General features: G+C 38.9%; 1 pseudogene; it reads right to left on the reverse strand.

The window, feature by feature from the left end:
* Positions 1 to 3,990: 3,990 nt before the first annotated feature.
* Positions 3,991 to 15,059, reverse strand: LOC103735340 (annotated as a pseudogene).
* Between the last annotated feature and the right edge of the window lie 556 nt (positions 15,060 to 15,615).

Below are 15,615 nucleotides of genomic sequence, written 5' to 3' on the forward strand. Positions count from 1 at the left end.
CCATTCCCCCCTACTTTCCCTTCTGGTGAATCTGGTCAGCCTATTTAGGGGTCTTTGTTTTAGGAGGGTCAGCTGTTCCTCATCTAGTGGTAATCAGTTGTCAATATTCCTTTAGATAAGACTGGGGTCTGCTGTTCATTTTCCCAGTTCTATGCAGGGATTTTGTCTACCTGAGTTTGCATGTGGTTTGTGTAGTCTGACACCATTGCCATATAATCATATGAGCAGGTTCCCAGGAGCTTGTGGGACTCTGTTTCCATATGGTCTTGTACCTCCTCCCTGGCTCTTACAATCTTTCCACAACAATCAATTTTAAAGGAGTTGATGTAGTTGAAAATATGCTGGAGGAGGCCAATTTATTTTTACTCCTAAGGTTGTTTGAGGATCTGTTCCTCAGGGTCACATGGGCTTGGGAGGAGCCCCTGGCTCCTTTATTTTACCAGTTCTGCCTATTTGAAGATAAGTCAAAGGTCCTGCTTGGCCATGGTTGGCTTCGCTTGGAAGCATGGAGGAAATAATTCCTCTGTGTTGATCTTCCTCTTTATAGACTGGACACTGGTTCAAGTCCATTTGTTGGGGTCTCCTTGGCCTCCTTGATCAAGAGGACAGGTGAGCCACCACCTTTATAGGACATTTTGAGAGATGCTCATAGTCCCCTGGAACTTGTCGACCTAGGAGGGCAAGGAGCAAAAAGTGTCCTTTATGTCCCTTTGACCAAATTATTATAGACCTCAAAGCATGTCTGTTAAACACCTAAGAAGGTTAGTTCCACCAGTCTGTTATTTTTAATTACTGTGTGTCATATAGATAAATCTTAGGCAAAGACCAGTTGTTCTCAGATAAACCTTACCTAGACATATATTTCTTGATCTGCTATGTATAATTTGTCAGTAGGTTTTAGGAGTGATATGGCTCCCTCTGGTTTTCAAAACTAGCTAGGCATTGTGTATCTCTCACATTTTCTCACCCCTCCATCATGGTTTTCCCTCTTAAGGCCTACGGGATAAAGGGAAAGAAGGAGCTCAAGAGAGGTAGGTCCATAGGGGAAGGGTATTAGTAAGGAAGAAAGGGGGGAAATGGGGGCACCTTAAGAGGGAAAACCATAATGGTTTTTTATTTTGTTTTTAAATAATGTGATGTCACACATGCTACCCATGTGCTAGGGGACAGACACACTCAAGAGCATTTGGAGAACACCAGTTAGACTGGATAGACCTTAAGAAATAATAGAAGACATGAAGTAAGACTGGAAAGTCAGGTGAAGGCAGATCAGAGAGGAGATAAGGGAGGGGTTCTGAATATGATCAAAATACATTGTATGAAATTCTCAGACTCAATAAAATATTTTTAAAAAGAATTTCAAATGTTAATTTTGTGATAAAGATTATACAGGGCTAAGTTATGTATCAACAGGGGATACTTGGGCCAAGGCTTCAGATATATGGATTCTCTCTCTGAGTGTGGCATCATAGAATGGATGCCACTTACATCAAGTTCATACAGGATGTGTCTGCATCCTAGGATGCTCATCCCTAGTTCAATCAGTTGTTCTCAATCAGTAACCTATATAGATTAACCAGCTGTAAGGTGTTCTGATGCATTTTGTTTCTTACAATACAGTAGTAAAGTTTTCTTTCATAATGGAAGCTAGAGTAGAGTTACAGTTAAATGTACCTGGAGTAGATCACCCATACTAACTTCATCTATCAAATGCTACCACACGACGCTAGTGAAGGACAAACGCCTGATTGCTCATGTGAGATGAGAGAGGCCAAAGCATGAGAGTGTGGGCACAGCAACTGAGACGTGAAGGCTTCAGGCAAGTTGCTGTGTGTGTGTGTGTGTGTGTGTGTGTGTGTGTGTGTGTGTGTATGTGCTGTGTGAGGTATGGAAAAGTAATGTAAAACTGATATTCATCAAGAAAAATTCTGAAGGAATAACAAAACTATACCCATGCAATTTGACAAAATACTAGTACAAATGATATTTTAGCAAAATAACCTCAAATTCTTTCACAAGCTAGTGCTGTGAATTGTTAAGCCATAAAAAGAAAGTTTTACCACAATGCCCTCATACATTGGAAATTTTTTCCAGGTGAAAACAATTTTTATTCTATTCCTTCAAACATAGTTAATGAGAAGGGAGGCTACAAGCAGAGCAGGCCAGGAAGGCAGGGCTCACATGATGGGGCAAGCTCCTGTCCTGCACAGGAGGTCTGTCTGGCACCCACTGTTGCTCCTGAGGAAGGGCATTCTGAGTTAGTACAGATGGGTTCACGGGCGGTACTGCTTTTTATGGGCAACTATGGCCAGTGAGAACAGTGACTTTTCTTTCATTTTCTGCCTAATGAAATACTGCCTAAGCTGTGAAACTTGAGTGGAGTTGGCCCTATCCATAGAGAGCATGCTAGTGAGAAGACAGGTCTTTTTACCACCAGCCGGTCAGTCTATATCATAAGGCCCAGGCCCAACAATGCTGCCTCACAGCAAAGACAGCCACTGGAACAATGCCAGTGCTGGCCACTGTCACCACCCTCACCTGTGCTCAAAAACATTGGAACAAGAAGACTGTAAATCTGTACAAACCCCAGGGAGGACAGGATGTGGGACTCGTGCCCTGCATAGCCACCAGGGCTACAAATCCAGTCCTGTGTATCTCTCACAGAGTCCTCTATGAGCTCAACAGAGCTGCCAATGAGTCATAAACCCACCTGCTCCTGCCATATCCAGAGTCATTTTCTGCTGTCCTTTGGTGCTCACAAACACATCCAGCATCACACCACTGTCAGTTTCGGATCAATTGTTCCTGTATAGTCGAGACCCACCATCCCAGCTATCCTAGAGCAACCCTCCATTTGTGGCAAATTCAAGCCAGGGAAAGACGGTAGGTTGGAAAGCAACAATATGGAAGGTGGCTGGGAAGGAGAAAGATGTCCAAAGCACAAAAGGCTCACTCACAAAGATGACACAACCTGCCCAAGCAGCTGGTGAGTTGCTGGAGCAGGTACTTCTGAGAGGACTCTGCCTAGGAGATACATAACACATGCAGTACTGTCCAGGGAGTTTCCAAGGCCTTCTCCTACAACGAACAGTGCTCTCCCTGGTTCTCAGAAGAACAGCATGACTAATAAAGACCTTCAAATAACGACAACTGATTATGGTGCACTCCTGGAAGTCCAGGCTTTTTCTATCCATTTTACCTTGCTTAAACTAGCTACTCCTGGGGCTAGATAGATGGCTCAGCAGTTAAGAGCACTGACTGCTCTTGCAGAGGACCCAGGTTCAATTCCCAGAACCCACATGGTGGCTAACAACCATCTGTAACTCCTGGAGGAATCCAAAGCCTTCTGACATCCGTGGGCATTGCATGACAGGTGCACTTACACACATGCAGGCAATTCACTCATATACATAAAATAAAAATAATAAACAAAATATCTTTTAAAAATTAGCTACTCCTCTCACCCCCATCTACTGAGTGGGAGAGAAAGTCTGAGTGGTGCAGCAAGAGAAGAGATTAAGGATCAAAATAGTGAGAAAGAAAAGGAGATTAAAAACTAGAGGGAAAAACAAAGAAGCTACTTGGGGGACAAAGGAACAGCTCCTGTAGAGAAATCACTGGCGTTACAGTGAACCTGTTTAGTCAGAGGAGCTGGAGTGAGACACTATCAAGCTCCCAGGGGACTTTCCATGTACTTAATAGAAAACTCTCAATGAACAACCCCATGAGTACAAGCACTTGAGACTGAGTCTCCTTATTCAGGTGACTTGTATGTGAAGGCAAGACAGTGCATCTCCTCCTGTCCAAGCAGGTGTTAAATTCTCTGGAATTGCCTACAATGTAAGTGTGTAAGGTGTAACTAATACTTTTTCTATTAAATAGCTGGTAGTGCCAGGTCACAAGCCCAGTTAATATAGAGATATTCCAGGGTGCAAGGCAGTTAGCAGCATCCAAATGAGGGAGACATCTGATGGTAACAGACCCTGGTTCCTAGGGTAGCTGCTCCTTCACCTCTCTGGTATAGGGCACTATCCACTGCTGAGTCCTTGGGATGCAGGGTTCAGGTGTGGCTGGGTTTACCTCTTTGCAACAGAAGTAGTCCACAACCACTACATTGGGGTATCTTGCAAATATACTGTTCCCAATGTTCTTGCACACCATGCACACCTTCTCCTCTGTGATAATGCACTTTACCTGCTAGTGTAAGATCTGTTCTTCCTGGACACATATGTCATTGATCTGCGTATTGGCTGACAGAAGGTTGATGACCCTGGTGGTGTCTAATTTGCTGCGGTGCAGCTCCAGGACCTGCAGTTCCTGGAGATTGGTTTGTGACACTAGCGGTTCCAGTTTGATTGGCCCCAAGTAGGTACATCTGAAGGAGGGACAGATATACATCTTTGTTGCCATCTTTGTTTTGGTCATGATGTTTGTGAAAATGCTCCTAAGCCACCTTTATATCTATAAATGAAAAGAGCTTGTTCATGTTTCTCCATGCACCCCAATGGAGAGCTTGTTCTTCTAAGAGACTGTCAAAAGGAAAGTCACAGATGAGCCGACTTGGGTCATAGTCACTGGAGATCTCCTAGAACATGAACAGCTTTTGCCAGTATTTTCCCAGATCACCCTTTTCCTCTCCAGCAAGGACTGGAGTTTTGCCTGCAGGGAACATCAAGAAGTAGCCCTTCATCAGACTTTGCACCTTCTCACAGTACAGCAGGATCAGGCAGTTGTGGAACATTGGGCCTGTGTCCGACCAAACATGGATGTTGTGCTCCAGATAAGAATTAGCAAGACCCTTAAAATTCTCTGTTAAGAAGCTGAGCACTCAAGACAGAGACTCCACCTCTGGGAGATCTTCAGTAAATATCTTGAGGCCATCATCTGGGAAGTCTCTCAGCCCAGACAAAGTAGAGAAAAATCAAATGCAGGCTCTCTGTGCCTAAGTGCTGCAGATATTGCACTGTCCTCTGGTGGCCTTTAGGAGATTAATTTACTTTCTTCGACTGGTCCACCAGCACCTGCAGAGCTTTCTCAAGGAGTCCCTTCTTCTCATATAGGATAAGCTCGCTGTACTTGTGAGCCTTCCTCAGCACACATGCTCACTTTCCTCACTGTGGTAACGTACACTGGAATATTTAGCATGTTATTTTGTGTATCCTCAGACCAAACACCTTACATTTAGAGTGGACAACCAAATAATAATTATTTAATGCCAGTTTAGAGAAATAAATCAGTACAGTGACAAATGTAGGTTACTCAGAATCTGCCTAAGAAAGCAGTTTCAGAAGGGTTTATGAAAGTTTTGAGCAATTGACCAATTCAAATGGCTCTGAAGGGTATTGGCCAGCAGTTTGACTTCTACAAAAACCACACCATTGTAGCTCTCTGTAACTATTTTTATTTTGTGCATATGCATGTTTGTCTAAATCTGTGTATGTGTGCCATAAGTGTTCCTGTTGCCTGCAGAAGACTAAAGATGACATTGAATCCCCTAGAACGAGAGTTATAAGTGGTCGTGAGTCACTATGGGGTGCTGGAAATTAAAATCAGGTCCTCTACAAGAGCAGTAAGTTCTGATAACCAATAAGCCATCCTTTGAGTCCCAAGACACACATTCTTAGAGGTATCCCAGTATACGTGAGGGAAAAATGCAAAAACAGGTTTTAGAACTCATTACTACAAAAGACTGGTTTGTAGTCCAATATAGGACTGACAAAAACTGTGTGTCATCTTTCTTAGCATTATTTGCCTTAAAAATTAAAGTATGCATTATACATAATACATGAACCAATATGGAGATATGCATCATGAAGTTACACCAGTGAAAAAAGTTCTGAACTATCATATACTTTCATATTCAGGTGCCATTCTTGGTTTGGAACTTGATATACCATTTTCCTGTAAGATCAAAGGGCCAATTTCTGACTTACCTCATATATTAGACACAATGTATTTCCTTCTTCTTTAATACAACTTCCTGGGAGGAACAAATTAGTATATCTTAATATGTTAAGTTTCTGTTAAAATGCATGCATGTATCTCTGATGTGGGAACCGGTTTGACATCCTTATGAACATTATGTCTATTGAAATGTGGGCTAGTTGACATAGCATGTTTGGGAGTGCTGCATGCTGCAATCAAAAAGCATTTGCCCCACATGAGTTATTTTTCTATGCAATGTTGCTCAGATCAAAAATAAACTTCCGTGTGAATGAATTTACCATCACAGTTATTTATTGGTAAATAGAAATCCCTGGAAAGAGTTTTGCAGGAATTAGACTTTTATATTTGGCCTACACCAATGTTGTTATTAAAAGGATAATATGCTTCCTTCTTTATTTCCGTCTTTGAGGTAGATATTTTAAACTGGTTCAAAAGCTGCATTTCCAATTAAAATTTGCTCTTCATCTTGGCACTCTTCTCTAAGTCTGCTGAGACTGTAATTATATGAAAACTGGGTTAAAATTTTGTCGTTCCACCATTGAAGTCATGCACTTGAAGCTTTGAGTGCATAGATGTCCACTCACACTGCACTACAAGATTTCCCCTCAAGAACATGCCAAATCATATAGGCAGGTTACAGCTTATCTTAAATGTCCCAGGCCTATCCAGTCTGCTACTTCATCAACATTGTTTCTAGGTAAAAAAGAATGACAAACAGATAAAAGAAAAAACTTTGCTAACATAATGAGTTTTTTTGAAGTAGAGTTCAGAGGAAGAGCTCTAAATTCAATTACGTTAATGACTTTTTTCAACAAATTCAGGTTACAACGCATTAAAAGGTAGGCCAAGTTCAGCCAAATGTCAGATCCCTTTAACAAGGTATTTGTGTACTTTGTTTGACCAGGGGAAGTAGAAAACTGTAGATAATCAGGAAAATTATTCAATTTAGTGATAAAACTCTTTGATGACATCAAAACTTCCAAGGCGCTATGCTTAGCATTCAAAATTTGATTCATTATTTTTCAAATCAGCAGCTAATATGTGAATGTTTCTTGGAAAACTTCCCCTTGTATGGGACACAGTAGACTCAAAGTAGTTTATTGACCAAATAAATTTCTTATTAAAGTTTGTTAAATTGTTCATATGAAAGTTTTGGTGTTTAACTCTGTTTTGCCAAATCTATGTATATTTAACATGTTACCATTACATAACTAAAAATCACTTTCTCTCTCTCTCTCCCTCTCTCTCTCTCTCTCTCTCTCTCTCTCTCTTCTGAGCTTCCTCTAGGCCTCTCCATTCTTCTCCATTCCCAGCTCATCTCGGCCTCCAGGCCCATATAATAAAGTGGAGTTCAGAGGAAGAGCTCAGAACAGAGGAAGAGTAGTGTGTGTGTGTGTGTGTGTGTGTGTGTGTGTGTGTGACTCTGTGTGTATTTATAAAAGACATGTCTCAGGTTACTTAATGTAATCTCCTGCTTCATGACTTTTTATTGTAATTAAGATCCTCTACATTAACAACAGAGCTTTGTATTTATGATTGCCTACAGAGGTGAAAGATGCTGATATTGACTATGATTACATGCTAAGTCAATTGATGTCAATTCAAAGCAAATAATAAAGTTAAGAAAACATGATGAGTTGATCATAAGATGCAAACCCCTTAACTTTTAAGGATGTATAATCACTATCATTACATCTCCATGTCTTTGAGGCAAGCAACACATTCCCTCACAGGTATTTTCCTACTTTAAAATGTTTAACACAAGTTCAATATTATTTAGAATGCTTTCATGACTGTCAAGAAAAACCTGTGGTTACTTGACAGAAGAATTTTAGAAAGCGTGTAATGTGGTACAGAATTTGAAAGTATCAGTATTTGTCAAATCTAAGAAGTTGGAGAAAGTTCAAGCAACAAAAACAAGTTACAGATGACAATGAACTTCAGGACACCAAGATTTCAGATGTTATCACTTTAATCCCTACTGAATTCTTCTAACTTAAAAACCCAGGTACTTCACATACAAGGTTTTTAAAGATTCTATAACACACACACACACACACACACACACACACACACATATATGTTATAGATATATATAAAGATATAAAATATCTATATAGTTGTGTTCAGTGTACACAGGGGCAGTAAGTTTATAACTAACTTCTCTTGTACTTTCTTCTGGATATACTTCCCAATAGAGCAACATGGCCAAAGGCTGAAATTGCCAGGTCATTATAACCTGAGATGTAAGCTCAGCAATAGGAAGCCTAGAAATGCCAGAAGCGAAGGGACCAATAAAAATCATAGTCATCTCTGCCCTGTCTGTTGTTACAAACACTTCAAACTACTCCAAATTGTATAAGGGTAACCACATCCCAGTACTAGAAAAATAAGTCTAAGAATAAAGTGGTCCTTTTTCCAGGAAGAAAAATCATTTACAAAATGCAGACATAAAAAAATCAATAATCTCTCTTTCCAAACCTCTGAATAGATTTCAATAATGCCTACAGAGATGATAGGATGGCCAGTTAAAATCCATTGATCTTTTATACAGGTGTGGTTTCAGCCAATAGTAAAGGACAACAATTTCATAAAGCAAATAAATGTAATGAAAACAATAGGATTTCAATCCTTACCACTTAATTTAGAGCAAGTACTCCTACATGCTCTGATCAGGTCAGTGACAGAAACACAAATGGAGAGAGGAAGACAGTAATGTGGATAAAGGTCAGGAAGGAAGGGATGGCAGGAAGGGACAGAGTGGACTATGGTTTGTGTCCTTGGCACTTCTGGTGCTTCTGAATTCATGCCATCTCGCTGTGCGCAGCGCGCAGTAGGGACGAGTTATGGCTGAGCTTCTACTGTAGTATATGAAGAAATCGATTAAGGAGGCATCAGTCTGAATGTGCTGAGGAGTGCCCCTTCCTATGTCTTGTCTTATAGTTAAGTGGTTGACCATGACTCTGTCTGAAAAAGTGTGGGAATATCGTTCAGCAAAGGCTCTGAAAGTGAAGCTTCTGCATTCAGAGCTGTAGGCATCTGCCTGCACGCCTTAGAAATGGAATATTGGTTTAGAGTAACGTCATTGAGCTTACCTGGAGAAATATACTTTTTAAATTTTATTTATTATTTTTATTTTATGTGTATGAGTGCATCACCTGCATGTAGGTAAGTGCACCCATGTCGTGCAATGCTCACAAAGGACAGAAAAGGCCATCAGATCCCCTGGAACTGGAGTTACAAATAATTAGCTGCCATGTGGGTGCTGGGATTTGAACCCAAGTCTTCTGCAAGAATAACCAGAGGTCTTAACTGCTGAGCCATCTTTCCAGCCCTGGAAATATACCTTTTAAAGTGATAATACCCAGATTGTCTATTAATAAAAGCATGAGAAAGTTTAGAAACTCATGAGCAGGCAAATCTAGGAAGTCCATGTAAATCAGAAGGTTATAAAAATTTTTGGAATATTGTAAGTTCTAGATTTTTACATCAATTTCTGACTTTTTTGCTTTTTTAATACTGTAATATCTACTAGCTTATGTAGAAATATCTCTGGGTACTAATGAAAACAAAACCAGAATGGCCTAAGAAACATAAATGAAGATTAGGAAATATGGAGTCAAAACCTCTGAATGGAGCATATGTGTCAAAAGGGGTATTCAGTTTCATTGCATGTGATCTAGGGACTTTACTACTGAAGTCACCATGACACTGAGAAAAGGCACTTGTCATTTGTTCTCTGAGTGTGTCAAATAATTAATGGTCAAATACTGACTTGAAGAAGGTGAAATAGCTGATGGAAACCTATAACAAATTCACTATCACACTTAGTCACATCCTTGGGTTAAATGAGGATGCGTGTAGAAGAGGAAATTTGAATATACCAAGTGATGTTAATTATTTGATTAAGAAAGAAATGTTTAAAAAAAGAATTAACTCATCAATCTCTTTGCGTTGCTTAGTCTGACTTTGTCATTTCATTCATTTCTTTGTTTTTGTAGTCTTTGAGTTGTTTGACCATAAGTATAAACATTCTTTTGAATTCTTTGTCTGGAAGTTATAGGTCATTTTCATTAGCAGTCATTACTATAAGATTTTTACTCTTTGGAAGAAACATGTTATTTTGATTTTTTTGTGTTATTTTTATTTCTGAATTGGGATTTGCACATCTGTAGCTATCTGAATTTTTCTTTTTCATTTAAGACATTTACTTCACCATAGATATTTATAATGTTCAGAAAGGGGCTAGTTCATAACACGGTTGGAATGTCAGTTTCTTCTCTTTGTCTGATACTTAGGGTTACAGCTGTTATCCTACTACTTTTGTTTGACAACCACACTCTGGTGCTTATAGTAGCTTTGTCAGGGAGCTAAGAACAGGTTTCTCCTAGGGGTGTTGACTGATCCTGGGTCTTAGGGCTAAATGGAAAAACTGGAGGGTCCCAGTCAAGTAGCTGACAGGGCTCTGGTAAGTCCTGAATGGAGGGAGGAGCCAGGGTCTTCCTGTAGTAGGAAGAATCCCTGGAGGCTACTGGAATAAGATCCAGCAAATTGCAAAGGAAGCAACATGGTCCCAGAAAAGCTGTGAATCCCTAGCAAGCGGCCCAGGGGATTTAGGGTGATGGCAAGGGTGTAAGCAGCCTGCCTGGGTCTGGAGGCTGTGAGGTGACTGAAGAGTCCCTGGTGGGGAGCTGACTCAGGTCTGGAAAATTCCAAAGAGACGATGTGCAAGAGGAGGTGATAGTCTTTGGCAAGTAGCAACACTGGAGATTTGGGATGATGGCAGTCGGGAAGAGCTACAGGCAACTTACTAGGTTTCTGGTTCATGTAGGGCTACTGCAGAGTCCCTGGTGAGCAGGCTGAGATCTGGCATATCCTAAAGGGAGGAAGGGCATCCAAGAGGAGGTGGTGGTGCTTGGCAAGCAGTGGCAGGTTTCGGATGATGGCAGGGGGCACAAGCATCCTGTCTTCATCTGTGGTGCTTATAGGGGTCACTGGAAATTTTCTAGTAGGGATATCACAAATCCCAAGGAAGGGAGGGCTTCAAGATGAGGTGGCGGTTATTGGCAAATAGCAAATTTGGAGCTTAGAAGCAATGGCAAGGGCCTAAGGGAAGGGCGGTCTACTGGGTCCCTGGGTCACTTGGGCAACAGGAGAGTCCTTGGTGGGGAGCAGGCTGGGCTCTGGAAAATCCTTGGGATTTTTTGAAAATATTTTATTTATCATTTTTATTTTATGTGTATGAGTGTTATGCCTGCATGTAAGTAAATGCACTCGTGTTGTGCAATGCCAGCGGAGGACAGAAGAGGCTGCTGGATCCCCTGGGACTGGAGTTACAGACAGTTGTAAGCTGTCATGCGTGTGCTGGGATTCGAACCCAGGTCTTCTGCAAGAACAGTTAGTGTTCTTAACCACTGAGCCATCACTTCAGCCACAGTCCTTAGAATTTTTAACCAAGGAAGTCTCCTAAACATTGCTCTTGGTTGCCCTCCATAATATGCCTGTAAGACATTATTGCTAAGGAGACTACACATGTGAGGTCATATAATAAACATGGAAAAATCTACCTGGTATTGAAGTCTCATCTCTACTGCCTAGCTTTTGAAGTACTGGGAGGTCCTGCACCTGCTACTGGAAAAGAAAAAATAATAATCAACTAAACTAGATATGAACTGTGTGAGCTGAAATAGTGACTGGCTTGGAAAAATATGCTTAGTGGGGCAATAGTGGATCAAATGTTAGGGGAGTAACCAGCTCCTTTGTGATTAAAGTCAAGACCCATGTGGCATTGTTATAAACTCCAAAGGGAAGTATTCTAATGTTATTATAATCTTTTATTATTGATTATTTTAATCTCTTAATTTGCTTAATTTATAACTATATAATGGATTTGTATGTATATACAAAGGTGTAGTATATGTAAAGCTCAGTAACATTTGAGGCTTCAGGAATCCAATACTGTTTGGGAACATATTCCTGCTGATTTGAGAATATTGTAAATTGCTTTCTCCTGGACTTTACCTGTAAACTCGAAGAAGTTCAGACATATCAGCCTGGAATCTTGTTATTCTCTTTAAAGAAAGGCTTTTTATCACTAACTAAAAGTACAGTAAAAATAATTTGCTTTGGAAAATACTCCAAAATGAGAAAGTATCTCACTCATAGAAAGCTAACAAAGTTCTAAGTTCTGAAAACAAAGCTTCCTGTTTTAAGATGACATTGCTCAAGATAACAGTGTACCTCTAAGAAATGTATCATATCTAAGATTAATGTTTAAAAATAAGCTATAATAACTAAGACTGTTTCTTTCTACTTTAAGCAGATTTTAGAGGCAATTATTATGATCTGGTAAATTTCCTGAGATCTGGAAATCAGCATAATATTTACAATCTAGACCAGAAGCGCATTTTATTCATATTCTGGAATACGTAAATTATGAGAGGAAGGCTTAAAATTCTTGTAATTCGTATTAATTATTATAATATATAAAACATATAATGTAATTGCATTACTTTTATTAATTTGTTTGTTTATTTGATTTTGGAAGTTAAATCTATATCCTTGCACGTGCTGGCTAAGTTCTTACCACTGAGATGTCACTAGCACATACTTGCAGTACTTTTAAAATCTAATTAGCTTATATTTAGTTCAGAATACATGGGGTCTGATTTATTTCATTAAAAATGTCACTACTTTAAATTTATCTATCATGAATTTTTATGTCAGAATTTAATAATATTTGTGGTCATAGAAAAGAGATATTTAAATTACTCATTAAAGGGTATACAATGACCTTAAGAAAACAGGTGTGAAATGATTATTAATATAACAAAGGCTGACTCTGTGGCTGTGACATTTCATAAAGTTGAACCTGTTTGACAGAATACATAAAGCTATTTGTGTAGATTTTATGAATGTTCATTTGCTTACTTATCTAGTATTTAAAGACAGTGAAGAAGCCAAATAAGAGAATAAAACTGGGGATTACTTAGATGGATCCAAATGTATGATGTCATGGTCAATTAAGAAGAAATTTACTTGTGACTATTCCTTAATTGAAAGGAAGACAGATAAGGGATGAGAGGAAGGAAAAAGGATGGGTTTGAAGAAAGAACAGTTGATGAGGAAGAAAATGTTATTTGGACAAAATACTCAAAAAGACAAACATGCAGAATGCCTCGTTCAAGTCCTGACATTTCAAAATACCACATGCAGATTGTGACAAAGAAACTTGACTTGAAATATGTGCTTTTGCTTGTTATTTTGTTTCAATTTAGCCTTGTACAAGAGCATTTTGTTTTAAATCATAATTTTTATGAAAACTTTTTGGGCAAATACTTTATGTAGTACATGGACTACAAATGAATACCTAAAACTGGTAAGATAATTCACACCAGTACTTCCAACACTCAGTAGCTTGAGAGAGGAGGGTCATGGGTTCAAGGCCAGCCTAGTCTCTAGAGTGAACTTGGGGCCCGACTGGGTTATCCTGTCTCAAAATCATTTTGATTTAAAAAATACAGAATATATAAAAACATACATGTAGTATTTATTTACAAGTTATTATTAAAGACTGAACCCAAGGTACAATGTTCTGCCACTGAAATTCACTTCCAATTCCAACAGCTTCTTTTAGTGTGTGTGAAACTTTAAGAGAAACAAAACACTAAATGTTTCCCTTTAGATATTGATTATCATGTGTATCTTATGACTTGACAAACTCTGGATGCAGACATTTATTTTTTGGTAGATGCAATATTTAGTGGATTTTTTCCATTTTTCCTTAACAATTAGCCATGTGTTCATGAAATAAATAATTACAAAATTGAAAGCATCCCATTACATTCTCTTCAGACACAAAAAGAGACAAAATGTTCAGCAAATGTGTGTGTAAGAGTGACATGAGAAGGCCGTGAACTAAAGACAGATTCCTAAACAGAGTAATGTGAAATAAAAGTATACATTATTTACTAATGTACTCATGAAAAACCAACATTGATAACAGTTACCAACAATAAAGGCAAAGGTGTCAACTGAAGATAAACTTTTAGTAATTAAAAGCATATTTTATTTATTATTTCTGCTTGATGTGTATGGCTCTATTTCCCACATGTATGTAAGTGCACCCATGTTGTGCAATGCCCATGAGGTCAGAAGAGGGCATTGGATTCCTTGAAATTGAAATTACAGTTAGCTGCCATGTGGGTGGTGGGAACTGATCCCAAGGCCTCTTCAAGAGGAGCCAGTGCTCTTGCTCTTAACTGCTGAGCCATCTCTCCAACTCCCTAAAGATAATATTTTTAAAGAACAATATCAGTCATCAAACTCGTGGAAGAAAAATTCTTTCCTGAGCTGAGCTTTCATGACCCATAATTTCAGGTGATAAGTTCTCTTTTTTATTATTAAATCGTATTTATCAAAGGAAATGAGTACTTAGATATTGATTATCCTCTAAGTCTCAAAGGATATATAATTTATTGTAAAAGAGACAGAGAGAGAGAGAGAGAGAGAGAGAGAGAGAGAGAGAGAGAGAGAAAATCAGGAATTGACTATTTTGATTCACTAATACCTCGAGTTCTTAGTTACCTTTCTGTTGTGTGATAGAATACTCTGTCAAACGCAATTTAACGGCAATTTTTTTTTTTCAGGCTTACTGTTCAAGAATCCAGTCCAGTGTAACAGTCAGCGTGGCAGAAGCTTGAAGCAGCCGATCATGTGGTATTCATAATTGGAAAGCAAAGCACAGTGCAGGATTCCAATCAGGGAACGGTTCCACTCACGTCTGGTGGATCTTCCCAGGTCAGTTAAGGCACTCAAGATTATACCCCACAAGCATGCCCAGAAGCCCATCTCCCAGGTTCTAGATTCTGTTAAGTTGACAACACTAACCACCACAATGCTCAAGCATAAATTTGACTCGGTGTTCTCTAGTATGAAGTTTTCGTCCAGTTTTGTCACCATATGTATGTGAATATTAGAAAACAGACTGTGTAACTTCCTGATTTTCACGCTGTAAAATACTTTTTATGAGACCACAAGTACCCGTTGCTTGAAGATTTGTTTAAAATAGCCTGTAAAATGTCTTGCACTACATAACCTTCGTAATGGCACATCGTTTAGCCACTGTTACTATTCTATACGAGTATTGTTTTAGCCTGAATTTTTGCTTTTTCCAGGGTCAGTGCTGGCATTTTATAGTTCTCTTCAAAACTGTATAGGTTTAAACTTTTTCAGTAGAAAGTTGTGTATAGTGCTTTCTGAAAATGGTATTTTAATCTCCTCTGCACCTGCAGTCATGACCTCCTTTTTTCATTTTGGCAGGTTTTTTTTTTTACTTTGTGCTTTCTCTCTCTGCGCTCTTGATCATATTTGCCAAAGGCTTGCCTGTCTTATTGATCTTTTCAAAGAATTGGTTTTTTCCCCTTTTATTTGTCAATTCTATATTTGTTTGTTTCTTTTTTCATTAATTTCAAAGTTTAGCTATTAATTCCTTCTTTCTATTGTTCAGAGGTTTATTTCATGTTCCCTTTATTACCTTATTGAATGCAAGTTTAGTTAATTTGATTCAATTACTTTGTTTCTAATATTATGTGAAGAATTGTTTTCCTCTGTCACTTGATCGTATGTCACATTATTTTTATGTGTATTGTATTTGTTGGAGTGGAAGAT

This window comes from Nannospalax galili, unplaced genomic scaffold (genome assembly GCF_000622305.1).
Source record: "Nannospalax galili isolate Female #2095 unplaced genomic scaffold, S.galili_v1.0 scaffold76, whole genome shotgun sequence".
In the NCBI taxonomy this organism is placed as follows: Eukaryota; Metazoa; Chordata; class Mammalia; order Rodentia; family Spalacidae; genus Nannospalax; species Nannospalax galili.